At 41.4% G+C, this 14,388-nt stretch overlaps 1 long non-coding RNA gene across 1 annotated transcript in view; it reads left to right on the top strand.

Annotated features, from left to right (window-relative positions):
• Positions 1-5,855: 5,855 nt before the first annotated feature.
• LOC147712031 (uncharacterized) overlaps positions 5,856-14,388 on the top strand; it is a 44,050-nt gene continuing 35,517 nt past the window's right edge. The window contains exons 1-2 of the long non-coding RNA XR_015295733.1: positions 5,856-5,985; positions 6,481-6,581. This is a non-coding gene — a long non-coding RNA (uncharacterized LOC147712031). The remainder of the gene's footprint in view (positions 5,986-6,480; positions 6,582-14,388) is intronic.

Here is a 14,388-nt window from a genome sequence, read left to right on the forward strand (position 1 = left end):
GGATAGAGATTACGAAAAGAGTATCTTTGTGGTCTGACTGTCCTTTTACCTGTATGATAATATTCTTTATGTATCAAACAATATGGCATGGCATATATAGACCTTTACAAGCTTCTACATGTAACATTTGTCAATATTGTATTGTCTGTATCACTCTAATGCTGTCCTTACTTCAGTTGGTGAGAGTTTTTTCCTAACTATAGTGATTACTGGAGGGTTCCAATTTGCCTCTGAACTTTGTGGTGTTGGCCACCTTATGAAAATGGTTGCTTATTTCAATCTACTGTGGGACTCAGGATTGAGTGGGCTGTTTGCCTCCCAGATAATGGGCATGACATGAGGCTTCTTTCTGAATTTCAGTATCTGTGTATAGTAATTTCGAAAATATTGATTCTTTATTGATTTTACTTTGGTTATGGAATTTTAGATCATTTTGATCCACTGTGGGACTCAGGATTGCGTGGTCTGCTTGCCTTCCTGATAATAGACCTGACATGAGGCTCAATTATAAATGTCAGTATCTGTATATAGTACTTTCGAAAACATAGATTTTTATCAATTTTACTTTGGTTATGATTACTTACCCCACCCTGTGGTTGGCTGGAACATATTATTAGATAGATTATATATACTAAGCATGGGCGGAAAATCCGTTTCGCTCGCGGATTTTGCGGATTTTCGGTAAATTCGCAATCCGCGAGATTCGCGAATCTCCCGCAAAATCCGCAAATCCGCGAGCAGCGGATTTTATGGCTTGCTCACACTGTTCGCGTGAGTTCGCGGCTTCCCAGTACAACTTCGCGCCCCGCGAATAAGCGCTAAATTGCAGAAATACGATCTTAGCAAAACTGAAACTACTTACCAGGTTCAAAAGTTCAGGCTCATCATTAGTAGCCATTTCCTGTAGTGCTTCCCCTCCAGAGTTCAGTTGCCAGTTGCAACTATTATGTGACCCTGCTCTGAACCTCAGAATAGTTACACATATGCCACAAAGGTCCTGAATTACAGCTAAGGGAGACAAGCAGGAGCCAGGCTGGAAGTTCAAATCCATTAATCAGCCCCTAATTCATTATTGTCAGTTGGGGCAGGGCAGGTGTTGTAACTAATTTTGCAACAATGAAAGCACTTAGCAAGTGCAAAAGATCACTAATCAGGAAGCACTAAGGAAGCAGGTGCCAGCTAAAAAAATATTCTGTGACACATTAATCAGCCCCAAATTAATTCAGGTCACTTGAGGCAGGGAAGGTGTGCTTTGCTTTGCCACAATAATGTAAAACTGGACAACCAGAGGGTGCTGTGATGAAACAGAGGGTGGCATGGGTGGGCCAGAGGGTGGCATGAGTAGTCAGAGAGTGGCAGTGGTGACAGAGAGTGGCAAACACAAAAAAAAAAAATCCGCAAATTCGCGAGAATTCGCAGATTTTGCGGATTGCGAGTTCGCAAATCCGCAAAATTCGCGAACACGAGATTCGCAAAATTCGCCCATGCTTAATGTATACTATCATATTGTGCTCATAAAATATGGTTGCTGCCCTCTAACACAATATGTTGATGTGGCTGTGATAAGACACATATTTGCTGTTGAGCATGGGATAATATTAACCCTGAGCGAAGCACTACGCTATGCTCGCTTAGTTTGCGCAACTTCGCACTACGTGAGCTGCACGTAGCACAGTGCGAACACGCGTAGCACAGCGTAGCGTAGTGCAGCGGTCATTTTTAGCTTATTCACTGTCCTCAACGTCATGTTCGCGACCGCGAGCAAGCAAAATGACATCCCGGCGAGACTCTCAATGCGGGAAGATCAGGTTTCTCATTGCGAATGGTCGTGCATGCTTGCGACCGCTCGCAATGAAAAACTACCAGTTCGCATTGAGAAAGCTGCTGCTCGAGTAAAAATCTACTCGAGCAGCAGAAAACAACTGCTCGCACTCTGCAAGATGCTGTTTTCAATGATTGCACAGTGCCGGATGCTTGTTCGCACTGTGCAATCATTGAAAATGCATCTTGCACAGTGCGAGCATGCTACTAAGCAGCTCGCGTAGTGCTACATGAAGTTCGCGTAGTGCAAAGTGCACTTCACGTAGCTTTGCGTAGCGCTACTTCGCCAACTACGCCCACCCCTAGATATTATGTCTACCTTGTTGTCTACCTTGTTTGCCAATCCCCTTTCATTAATAAGTGGACGAGTTGGTATTCTGTTTTCAATTATTCTATTGATATACACTTGCACTAATCTATTTACACAAGCGTAAAATATTAATTGAATAACAGCAGCATGGCTGAGCATTGGACATTATACCCTTCCTTTGTGTACAATTGTTGATATCCGTATACATGAAAGGTATTATTACATTTTTTGCTGGATATGGATGAGTATGCCTATGACTGCATACCTCTGAGTACACTTGTGGGGATGAGGTGGCTTCCCTTTGAGAGGTGTTAAAAAAGCATGTCTTGGGTTGATATAAAGTTTACAAAAAAACATAAACTGCAACGTACTGTTGCAAGGATTTCTGCTCATACACAGAACTGTGCACAGAGACCTAGGACATTAGTGAATTGTGGTGTACCACAAACTCACCTAAGTACCTAGAAACCCCAACCAGCTAGCAATCAGAATCACATTAGCTCTTCGTCCTATAGCAAAGCAACCAATGATTAGACAACCTATAACATGCGACTTAGGACCATCTGAGGAATGGTGGAAAGTGAGAACACTTGTTTGCTATACTCTCATACCAGTCCACAACAGGAGAAAAAAAGAGACACAGTAAGGCTAAAATATTTATTTTAAAGACGTGATCTTATGGGCAGTATTTTAGTCAACATAAGCAGACATATGATTAAAAATAATATGGTCAGCATTTTTACAACTCCATAAAATACAAAAGGAGGAATCATATTACAATGATAGTGCAAACAGGTGATATAACGCCTAGTTTAAACACCCTCCCTATATAGGAACTATGTATCATAAAACTATTGAAGGTCTCTTGAGCTTGTTTAGGGGGACCCCATTACCTTTCCGCTCAGTAAGTGTAAATTACATCTGGATCAGCAAGTCTCTCTGCATCCCCAAAATCTTCCAAGCGTGTGAAATTATGGCAAGTGTGCGATGATAAAAGTGCCAGAATCTTGCTTGGCTCGCAGCTGCCAAAACATTGCGTCTAGAATGTGTTACACGGACATGCCGATAAACAGGCTCACACGTTATGATAACCTTGACAGCTCAGCACTCACTGTACAGACTGGGGGCACAATGTTTGTCTAGAGATGTCGAAAAACAAACATTTTCTCATGTATAGACCTTTGTGAAAGCTAACAGCTAAGCAGTGTTGTTTGCAAAAAGCAGCAAAAGGTAAATTGGTAATTAAACTTCTAATATGCCATACTAACATAACATGCATGCAAAAAGGAGGCCCTAAACCATACTACAGTACTCTGCGCTGATTTTGAGTCACATGGGCATACAATCAATTTGGCATCAGAATATACGTTATGTGGGCATGAACCCAACAGATGGGAGGCTCCAAACCTGAACCTTATAAGATAGAACAATTGTACAATTGTACATGACTAAAATGAAAAGAAAGACAACGCTCAGAACCTAAAGTGAGTGATGAATAACCATTTTTTTCCCATCTCCTGAACATCTCTTTTCAAATAGGAGTGTGCCAAATATTCCTTCTTCATCTTGGCCCTTGATATTTTAGCAATATTTCCTGTGTTGTCGAAATAATACGACAAGCCTAAATTGTTCAACCGGGCTTTAACATTAGAAGTCCAAGGGATTTTGTTCACCCACTCTAACTTTAGGCAGTCTGTAATGACGGCGAGGTTTAAAGCTGTTTCTTCCTTTACCCAGATGTTGTTCCACAATAATAGAGGCACTAGGTGTATGCGGATGGACAGCGGGATCACGCCAAGCTCGCTGTGACAAATAGTGGCAGCAGTGCTTGTTGGTACAGTCAGCAACCATTTCAAAAACATGTTTTTGGCTCTCTGTGGGCATAAGGTGTTGCAAAGGCCCCAGACTCCAGCTCCACACAGTTTAGCCACACACGTATGTGCTTTAAAGATTTCTATATTTGCTCTTATTGGTCAGGAACCTAGTTTTTTAGCAAATCTAAAAATGCCCTCCAGATTTTGGTTAAAAACCCCTAGTCCTTGCTTATATTTGATGAAACCAAGTGCTTTTTGAATCAAAAAGAATTCCTAAATAAAGAAAGGTAGATACATTAAGCAATTTCTCGCTACCTAAAACACATGTCTTTACAATTGTTGGTGATTTGCCAATCACCATGATATAGGATTTGGCTACATTGGTCTTCAGGCCAAGGTAATTCATAAAATTATTAAAGCTAGTTAAAAGCCTTTGCAACCCCACCCCAGTTCTGGACATTAAAACACAATTGTCTGCATATAATAATGCTGGTAACAACCGTCGGCCTATCTGGGGAGCATCCACATTCCCGTTTATAATGTAGATTTCAAAATCATTTATATAAAGACAGAATAAAAAGCGTGTAAGTACGCACCCCTGGGTCATCCTCATTGGGGCAGTAAGTTCACCACCTGCTAAATAGCAAACTCTCCCTGTGACATCCCGATGCATGTCTGCTATAAAATGCACAATGGCTGGTTCTATGCACATTTCCAGCATCTCATCTTAAAGCTTCACTCTGTGCATCCAGTCAAAGGCAGTCGTCAAGACCATAAACCTTAAATAAAGGGATCCCGGCTTGGCTAAGGTATATTTGCGTATGACCAGATGCAGGTTGAGGCACTGTTCTACCATGACCAGGCCTCTCCTGAAGACATATTGGATATCATAAAACTTACTGTTTTCTGTTACCCAGGCCTCCAGCTTTTCTAAAATGACTCTGCCCATGATCTAACAGGCACAGTCAATTAGAGATACTGGCCGGTAGCATTTGGATCCGCCCTATCACCTTTTTAAAAGATGGGAACTATTGTCACGGATCTCCAGGAGTCGGGGGGTCCCTGAGCCACATAGCAGCTTAAAATGTTTGTTAGCAGCGGGAGCCACAGGGGTATGTTAGCTAAGAACAAATCTGCGGGAATACCATCAGGGCCAGAGGCCTATTTCTTCACAGTCTGGGTTAAGGCCCTATCCACCTCATCTAATGTTGGGGTGCCATAGTTATTGACCCATATTTAATATTAGTGCTAAAAGCGGGATCACTACCAATTTTAAAGAGACCCGAAAAATGTTCAACCCAAGTCTCAGGCATAAATGCCACGTCAATTTTACCACTATTGGTACCATTAAAGTATTCCTGGTTAACAGTCTAACAAAAAAATGTGGAGTCTCCGCTCTGGCAGGCAACATACAGTTGTTCATAAGCTTCATGTCTAATTGCAAGCTTCCGTTTCTCTAACGCCTGCTTATATTCAAGGCATGCCTGTTTTACCTCAGATAAAATTTGGGGTGTTGCTTTCAGTGTTTTAATTCATTTATTCTGGAAATAGGTGTAATCACCATTAAACCACCTTTTATCGCTCAGTGGCCCAGACCAGGTTTTCTTAATTAGTGCCTTTATAGTCTCTATTATTGCCTCAAAAGATGTTACCATGACTGTGGGATGTATATTGTATTCCAGACAGTCTAGGACTTGGGTCAAATTTGTTGATATTATTTGACGTACCCCCCGGACAGGATTTATGGTGGACCACTTCCGCATTAACCCCTTGTTTTTGTCATATATTATCATTTAGGTTCTTTACAGAATCACCTTCATGTGCATCAACGGGCCCTAGATACACTTTAAGATGGCAGCCATGAAATCCTCAGTACATCACCTATTGGTCCGCTTTTTATGTCTGACTAAGGACACAGGGCCGTAACGTCATGGAGCTTACTCAAGTGTACTTATGTCTGACTTGATTCAATGGCTCGGGGGTTCGTGTCACGCTGTTGCCGGTTATCATGCCGTGTGGTACTTGTTCCTTTTCGTAGAGGTAAGCTCTTGCCATGTCAGTAGGTGTGTCCTTAGACAGGCTACCACGTTGTTTTACCATAATATTTAATGCGCTGTGGCGCACCTTTTACTGTTTTCCTGTTTTTCATAACGCGTACTACATGTATTACCCGTTATGGAAAGATGTTTGTCATTCACAGCGGCCCAATTCTTTTAATTAGGTCCTCATCTAAACGTAGCAAGCCATTTTACTATTTAGGTATGACATGATATGTGCGTCAAGACTATTTTTGCTCCGCTGACTGAGTTACTGGTTCTCTATGCCTTTCTTCCACCCGTAGCATACTAGGGAGAACTGGCAACGGTGTTTTTTAAATCTAATTATTGCAGTAGTAGCGTGCTAAGAAAGTGGGTTTACATGTACCGGTGACCTCTGGGGACTACTATAACCTTTGGTATGTACTTCATTCACAGCGGTTCTGGTGAGACTACACACTCACTCTTTAATAATATTAATATATTTTTTCGCTTGCAGATGCAATTTTGGGCTTTATCAAGAGATGTTTGTTCTATACTTGAGGACCACTGTGTGCTCTGGGGCTTCATACTTTGGATGTCCATGAGACCTGTTTTAAGGTGAGATAGTTTGTGTTTGAAATACAACCAGTCCACCTACGCTATCATGCTCTATCCCTTACAGCGATATTTACTGCCAGCGCTGTTCCCCCACTTCATCTTTCTAGCTTGGTTGAGCATTTGTTTTATGCTTCACAATTAAGCTGGCATGCTTCTTTTTACTTGCAGATATTGCTGTTTGGTATTATCCATAGTTGTCCTCTCAGAACCAATGGGAGCGGCTGTTTTTACCTTTGTGCTAAGTATAATAAGATAAAATATGTCATTTTGGATGATCTTTCAATGTTCAAAGTGAGACAGTCTCTGTTGCCCTATTTTCACACTACCTCCCACTAGTATGTATTGCCTTAATTATGGCCTTTCGCAGCAACGTCCCCTTCTCCTTTTTATAATAATTTTCGTAATGGGGCTTATTTGGCCTGGTGCTTGGAATGGAATTAGGTGTTATTATTTCAGGCCTGCATTCTTGCATTCTGTTTATCTGTTAAACGGTTGTGTTGTATTGTTTCTCCGTTAGACACTCTTGGATTAATTTAATTCGGCAATCTAAGTTGGTGATGGTGATGTGTAGTGTAGTTCCTATATGTCTAATAGGCTCTGTGCATTGGAATAATATATACTATAGATTTGACATAGGAATGAGGTCAGTTTGTCTCAATTGAGTACAATAAACTTAATTACTTGTGTGTGCCAGCTAACTCAGAGGTCACTAGAAATGTTCTCGAATGAACAAGAAGGGATTAGTCTCTGACAACTGCATAAACATGACAATATTGTTTCCCTTAGATTTGGAACAATATCTCCAGAGTCGTGGAAATGATAGATAACCGTTTCACTCAGTCAATCAGACCAGCATTTCAATAAAAAGGGTTGATTGAACAGTCTTATTTCTCATGAAAGAGATATTACCTGCTAGAATCGTAAGACAGCATGCAATGTATAATACGTACAGCGTTAGCAGAAAAGATAATATAATACTATAATAGCATGTAGTGTAGCTATGACATATATTCGTTAAAAATACATACATAAATAACACAAGCTAAAAATACTTATCTGTGCTTCTAAATAAACCTACCCCAGTGAACCTAACCTAATTCTAGTATGAGGGAAGAAGTAGGTGATGTCTTCGTCGGGTTTAGGTATGCCAAGAGTTGCCAAAAGTTTCTCTAGGTTGTAATCAGATCCATACCTTAGAATGAGAGAGGTTGGTATCTCTTTCTCAGGACTCAATTCTTTAACACCTCATAAGGGGAGTCAGAGACCCTGGAGCTGGATTCTCAGCGAGGAGGTTGACAGCGTCTGTTCAGTGCGTCAGTTGGGGAGATGACTTCCTTTGGGACTTGCTGTAGCGAGCCGCGTTCAAGTAGGTAGTCGAACCACACCGTGCCTTGCCATAGCAAACTAAGGTATTTAGGAATGCCAGTATTGAAGTAAAAGTTGGGCATATGAACGTCATGAATGAACCCCATCTCTTAAATCTTTTTTCAAGGTCCTAGATCAGACCTTCTCCTTATTCCAGTAAATGTTTGAGCAGGGTCTGATTGATTGACTTTACTTACATCCTGTCTCCTTGTCCCCTCTTCTGACCCCTTAGAGCTACTTTGTGCAGGTTTAGCTGTTCCAGACCGACTCTTGGGTCTAGTGTCCTGCTTTCCTTTCACTTTGTCTACTAGGGGTGCTTTATTTAGATTAGCCGGAATAACTAATGCAGGGGGTGCCTTTGCACTTTCAGTCTCAGGAAGATTTGGCTGAGCCTTATGCTGCCCTAAGCTCGCTGAACTCAAAATTTCTGTTTCCTCATCAGCATTTTCCATATTTCCCAAGTTTACTAGAGCCCCGTAACGATTTTTTAAAGGTATAGTGCCAATGTTGTCCTCCAACTGCGCAGAGGAACGCCTAGCCTGATCTAGGACCTTGAAAAAAGATTTAAGAGATGGGGTACTTTTCACCACCTGATTCTCGAGGGTTACTCCTTTAGATTTTTTGACTAAAGTAGTCTTTTTCTTTTTACTTTTGCAGGGGGTTAATGGCATAGGTCGCTCCCTCTCTTCAAATTCTAAAGCCCCTTTCTCTTTTAGTTCTACCCTAGATCTCAGCTGATACCTATTTCTTCTTGTTGGGAGGGTGTTTCCTTTTTTTTACAAGATTTGAGCTTATATCAACATTAGCAGCCTCGATTATCCCAGATGTAGCAACTTCCGTTATCTTTTTCCCTACTGGCTCAATAAATTTCAACAAAGCCGGCTCTTGTACTGAAGCTTTCCTTAAGTCAGCTGAATCAGCATAACTGTTCTTGTAAGTTGGAAGGTCAGTCTGCGTTTGATCCATACAACCCAGCCTCCCAGTGGTAAATCTGTGAGTTACTACCACTTTACCCCCCTTCTCCCCACACCTTACCGCAAAAGAGTAAAGCTTCTTTCTCTCCGTCGCCGTTTTGTGAGGTTGTTGCTCAAATGTGTATATCGCCGGGCCTCTTAGTTTAAGTTTAAATAATACGGAGCGAAATCTGCTCCATAAGCACCGCCGGCGTTCTTCCAGCGTGGATTCAGGTTAGCGCCGGTCCGTGGAGGTCCTAGCGCCGTCTCTTTCTGTGACTTGTCAAGCCAGCCGTAGCCAGCCAAAGCCTCGAGGGAAAAGGAAAGCAGAGCGGGTTGCGGTTAGAGCAAAGTTCTCATATCTCACCTTAAGGCAGGGGGTTTTCAGCGATCAAAAAAAAAAAGGCTTTTCTCGCACATAACTCATCTGCTCTCGATTAGAGCCACGGAGATCCCTGGTTGCGTCCGCGACCGGCCCTCAGCCTGCCACCATGTTCCTCGTGGGCGTGGCCTCCGATTTTGACCCGTTGAAATCGTTGTGACGTAGATGAACGGATGTAAGTAGCCATTCCTGTATTTGGTTAGCACGGACTATGCCTAAATAAGGACTGGATTTCTATAAGGGCAATGTAAATTGTACCTATATAAGGGCACGAATCGGGAAATTCATACAGAAACTAAATCGAAACACAACAACAGAACTTTTTCGGTCAATTCCAGTTATATCTATTTATTTGACTTTTGAGAATGTTATTGGTTTTCTTCAGTTTTTTCAACATTTTCCCCGTGCTTATAGATTTTGTCATCACCTTTCCTTCCCTTCTTTTCATCACCTTTCCTTTTTATAATTTTTTCGTTTTTCTAGCTTGAAGCCCCTGAGAGTGGGACTTCCCACTGCTGACCTCACTTCCTCTCACTGTTTAAATATTAATATGTACTACCTATTGTCCCCATCTTTTTCTTCCGCCGCTCCTTATAATTATATTTTTTGGTTGAATTGTATGGTTATATGTGTTCTTTTCACATGTTTATGTATTTTACATTGTTGTCATGTGGTTCTTTTGAAAAATTGTGTGTTTTAATCCTCATATTGATCTTGGGTAATCTCATGCGTAATGTTTGGTATTGTCTAAATTCTATTGTCTAATGCGCAGTGTGTATTTGTATATTTTATATGTATATTTATGTTAGTTATGTTATGATTATTACAGCCCAGACGAAATTCCTGTGGCACTAGGGAATGAAACGCATTGGCTGTGTGCCGGTTTAAAAAAAAAAAAAACTTTAATAAAAAGAAGATTTTTGGGACTACTTGTGTTTCCTGACTGACTTCAATCAGAGTGCACCTTCCTTTCTTGTGGACTTTCTCTATTAATTGACATCCCTCAGCAGTTGATGCCGGGAGTATTTGCACTTGTGTGGGATATATGAAACTTGTTGAATGTAAGTTCTTGACCTCGGTCAGCTGTTGTGTGCATTTTTGTCTTTAGTAAATCCATTTTATTTTAAACATTGGAAGGAAAAGAATATTATATACGTCCATCAAATATCTAATAATTCTGTTATTCCTTTTAGCACATTACAACAATGTTATGCGTCAACTATCACAGCTCAGAACTTTCTAACCAATTGCACCTCTTTTACTTCCCTTACTCCTTTACACAACATTCCTATTGACTCCAATCCTAAAGCTGCCTTTATTTATAAACTTCTATCCACTCGTCCTTCCGATCAAGACCAAAATCTCCAATTGAACTTAGTTGGGAAATGTGCTCTTTCCATCAATCTTTCTTCCACAAAATGGGAAAGGTTATGGTTTAAAATAAAATCTGCTTCCAGAGCTGCTAATATCACACAGTCTCTATTTTTCCTGTACAATAGAGCTGTTGTGACACCAGTGTTCATTCATAAATTTGACCCCTCATCCTCTACTCTTTGTTGGCCCATTCTATCTGCAGATGGCAAATTCACTGATTTGTTAATATATTGGCCAAATGTCCTACAATTTTGGATTAATATTTGTACAAAATGTACCAAGATTTAGCAATTTTGTGTCCCCCGATCAATTCATAATGTGTTTTATGGCTCCTTATCTGATGATTTTCATGATACAGTGCTGAAACTGAAGTTGCTTGATCTTTTTATTGCTCTGGAGAACCGCAGCCTTAAGGCTTGGCGGCGCAGGGTACGCCTAAATCCCCGGGGTTCACCTGCCTTATCAAATAGAGAGACACAGACTCTTCGTCTGGTGTAGAAGATGGTATTTATTAGCTGCAGCTAGTACAGTGATCTTAGAAGTCGTCAGTGCAACGAGGTTCAAAAGAGACTGCCACTTAACTCTGTGGCACACAGGTTTATATTCGATACAATACAATGCAAAAAGTCAATCACACAAGAGCATGAGCTACAGGCAAACGTTGTAGACAATGTTTTAAGACTAAGGCAACTCAAATTCCCTGTTCCGTTTGTCACTCGACCCCTTAAGTAAATTACAAAATGAATCCACATTATTTGATTTACAAGCAGAGAATACACAGCTGTATGTTGTAGAAGGACAGTCGTGAAACAGGAGACATGTAGCGAAGGACAGTAGATAAGATAACTTAAAGGAAACAATGGTATGAACAAACATGTAGTCCGGATGGGGATTAATCAGCTCAGACAGTTATTAGTGTACTCGGCCAGACCCTGACACTCGTTAGTAAACATAAGCAGAGAAGCCATCTGACATGCAAAGGCAAAAAAACAACAAAAACATCGCGTTTGCCAAGCTGCCTGAGTGAGGGCAACATAAAATGGCGGTGATCACAAAATGGAGGCTGAGTACGAACAAATTCGTAATATTCAGAACCTCAGACCCTCCTTTTGCCATTACTCAGGCAAAGACAAACCAACTCCCGCAAATCTGAGTCAGAGTCAACACTGATGTTCATAAGATCTTCAAGCTGTTGCTGCACCATCATTCAAATATTCTCAGTCTTCTGAGTAGCAGATTGTGGAACACATAAAGTAGCCAACAGGCCACAAACTGCAGCACCACACTGAACACATACACAACAAGAGAATATGATGGCCAAGATTGCTCCAAGGAATGTCAAAATCTTCCATCCCCAAGCTGACAATATTCCCCAAAACCATCCCATAAAAGACAAATCTCCTCCGTCTTGATGAATCGACTCGGAGACCGTGTGCAATTTGGAAATGGCTTGGTATACTGCCAGAGCGTCGTCTGGAATATAAATGCAGCAACTAGATCCGATTAATCTACAGACATCTCCTCGGTCAGCTAAAATCACGTCTAATGCAAGTCAATTTTGCAACGTCATGAGACAGTGAGCCTGAAGCTCTGCTGTAATGTTACCTATCACACCTGCAGTAATATTAATAATGGTCTCAACCACTCGAACTAGTTGCCTGATATGTCTGCTGCTAATCATCGGGCCCCAAAAGGGAAGGAATCCTTTAAGGAAATCTCCTCCCTCTTGTTCTGCCGTGTCTTTGGCATCGATTACACCTCTGCTGTGCCTAACTCTATGATGGTCTGATGGAGCCGTATACGTAGGGGGAAGGAGGAAAGCTACGTAACAAGTTCCAGAAAAGTTTGAAGGGAGCCAAGTATGAGCTCAGGGGCTGCAGACGAAATATGTTCCTTGAGACGGAACCAACAGAGGAAAATCAAGGGATGAAAAGAAGTATGTGTATGCACATTTCTGCTGCAGGTCAGCTTTCTTGCTATTCACTTGGAGAATGGAGGCAAAAGTTACCTTGATGGGGCACAGTCCATACTGGGGAAAACTCACCCTTCTTAGTTTTGTCACCAAGAATAGAGACATAGTGGGTAACATTCCATCCGTCATGAGCTCTCTTCTCATCTAATGGAATTTTATTCTTCTCTACGATTTTAGCCACCATCACTATACCTTTTATCAGAGAGCTATGACTGAAATCTAGTCCATTCCCAGACGTTCTTACAGGGCTTCTAAGTCTGTTGTGGTATGCAGCTGAAAACATCATCAGATAAGCCCAAGCTGAACCTTCATATGAGAAGGGGAGAACCAGATATGGCATTCCCTTTTATGCATTATGTGGCATAAAACCGCACACCAAACAGTCAGTCATGTTAATAGCCAACTGATGTTGGTGCAACAATTGAATGAACGTATTATTCATATACTTGGCTCTACATATCTGCTCATGAGGGGGTAGAGTATGCATTTTATGTGAAAAGACAGAAAGACGAGAAGGCAAAGAAGTGGTGGAATTAGAAATATTTCTTGTTTGCAAAACATGTACGATCCATCCTGTGCAAGCTAATAAAATACACAAAACCATCAAAACAAACAAAATTATGCCAAATCGACTACGCAGTAATTTACAATACTTTGATCTAATTTCCTGCTTCCTATTTTCCCTACCTATGGTTGTTGCGCCATCCATCTTTATCTAAAAAAAATGTCTCTCACGGCAATGTTCCTCAATCACTCAGCTACTTATTTCTGTATATCCTGAGGCACTAGCCACTTACTAAAGGATCAAAATCAGGTTACAGTCTGAGACTCCTACCGTGACCCTGCGACGGAGACAGATGGCACATCTAATGCTAAAATTATATCAAAAAGAAGCAAAAAGAGTTCAAAAAGAAATGTCTTCAAGTAGAAAGCGTTCAAAAAAGTTCAGATCTCTTTATTAGTTCTTGGTCTTAAATTGTAACGTGTTTTGCTCGGCACGGTCTGGTCCTGGAATAGAGCTTCTGGATTTGTAGTGTCTATCCGACGATGCAAAGGCACAGCGGCTTGAAGAATATCATCATCTGCCTTTTCAGACTGAGTCCCATAGATTTGAGCGTCACTGAAAAGAACAAAGCGAGGAATCGCTGCAGTGTCCGATTCTCTTACACCACTACGAATCCACTGGTCAAAGGACAACGGCAGTGGCACTTTTTTACAGTGCACGCCGTGGACCCAATTTCGCTTGCCCACCGCCTTTACAGCCGTGCGAGTAACGAGCAAAACTTGCGTAGGCGTAGACCAGCGAGGCTCCAGATTCTTGGTCCGTTGTTCTTCACACAAACCCAGTCGCCAGGTTCGATCGTATGACCTGGGTCTGTGGAGGCCTCCGGCAAAACACTTTGCACCTGTTGGCGAATAATACTTAATTTAGTAGTCAAATCGTGCAAATAATCAATTAATAAAGGATATGGTATGTCTGAATATCTTTTGGGACAAGGGACGCCCCAAACATTAGCTGGGCGTCCAAATACCACTTCATAGGGGCTAAGTCCCATACAAGAGTGCACAATAGTTCTGGTAGACAAAAGAGCTAGGGGCAAAGCATCAGGCCAAACAAGGCCCGTGCTGGCTTGAATCTTGGCTAGCTTAAGTTTGAGTGTACCATTGGAATACTCAACCAAACCTGCTGAATGTGGATGGTTTGCCATATGGAATTTCTGTCTAATACCAAGACCAGAACATACTTTCTGCATAATCTGG

Source organism: Lissotriton vulgaris, chromosome 5 (genome assembly GCF_964263255.1).
Source record: "Lissotriton vulgaris chromosome 5, aLisVul1.2, whole genome shotgun sequence".
Lineage (NCBI taxonomy): Eukaryota > Metazoa > Chordata > Amphibia > Caudata > Salamandridae > Lissotriton > Lissotriton vulgaris.